The sequence below is a fragment of the Echinops telfairi genome, unplaced genomic scaffold (assembly GCF_000313985.2).
Source record: "Echinops telfairi isolate 266 unplaced genomic scaffold, ASM31398v2 ScPeMD7_18;HRSCAF=68, whole genome shotgun sequence".
Taxonomy (NCBI): domain Eukaryota; kingdom Metazoa; phylum Chordata; class Mammalia; order Afrosoricida; family Tenrecidae; genus Echinops; species Echinops telfairi.
In genome coordinates this window covers 34,959,098-34,960,063 of record NW_022103915.1, presented here as the reverse complement: position 1 = coordinate 34,960,063, position 966 = coordinate 34,959,098, and positions in this window count along the sequence as shown.

Here is a 966-nt window from a genome sequence, read left to right as displayed (position 1 = left end):
TGAGGACCTAATGCCGGGGGTTTAAGTGGAGAGGAAATGTTTTGAGAATGATGAGGGCAATGAATGTACAAATGCGCTTTACACAATTGATGTGTATATGGATTGGGATAAGAGTTGTATGAGCCCCTAATAAAACTATTTTTTAAAAAAAGTGTGGAGTCTAACCTGTCAATTAGGTCACAGGTCCGATGGTACCTCCTTGTGGGTGTACCCTTCTTATAAGGAGGATCCTGGGAACCTCCTCTCCCTCTCTCTGCTTTCACCTTCATGCCACCAAGCCACTCTGAGCCCTGCCAGAGCCCAGGAGATGCATCTACCGCCATTGGATCCACAAGACTGTGCCCCCACTGTCCAGTGATATTCCAGCATTTGACATCATTGCTTGTGACTGAATGAGTCTGAAGAGGGACTGATGGTCGAGTACTGGACTTATGGACCTGAGTTGGACTGGACTGGGATGTTTTCCTGACATAAAAAGCTTCCTGATGTAAAGCTCTTTCTTACGCATCTATGATGTCTGAATTGGTTTCTCTAGTTAACCTGGCCTAAGGCAAGGAAAAACTAGGAGGAATTTATAAAAACAAAACTACTTTTACAAAGACTATTAGAAGGAATTCTTTGGACAGAGAATCAATAACAACAGACATTAAATTAAAATAATCAAAAAGACATTGTTATGGAGAGAATATACTACTTAAATAATACACAAATAGAACTATACAAATAAAAATAAGGAAGCACAGATAACAATTCAGCAAGGAAGGCCAAAAAAGAATAATAGTAATAGAGGGAACAGTGTAGATGATTACCTATCTACTCGAGTATAAGCCGAACCAAATATCAGCCGAGGCACCTAATTTTACCACAAAAAATGCATTTAAAATGTGCTGAAAAACTCGGCTTATATACAAGTATGTACGGTAATAGACATTGAGAAGATACCGGTCCATTCAGAGACAACAAATG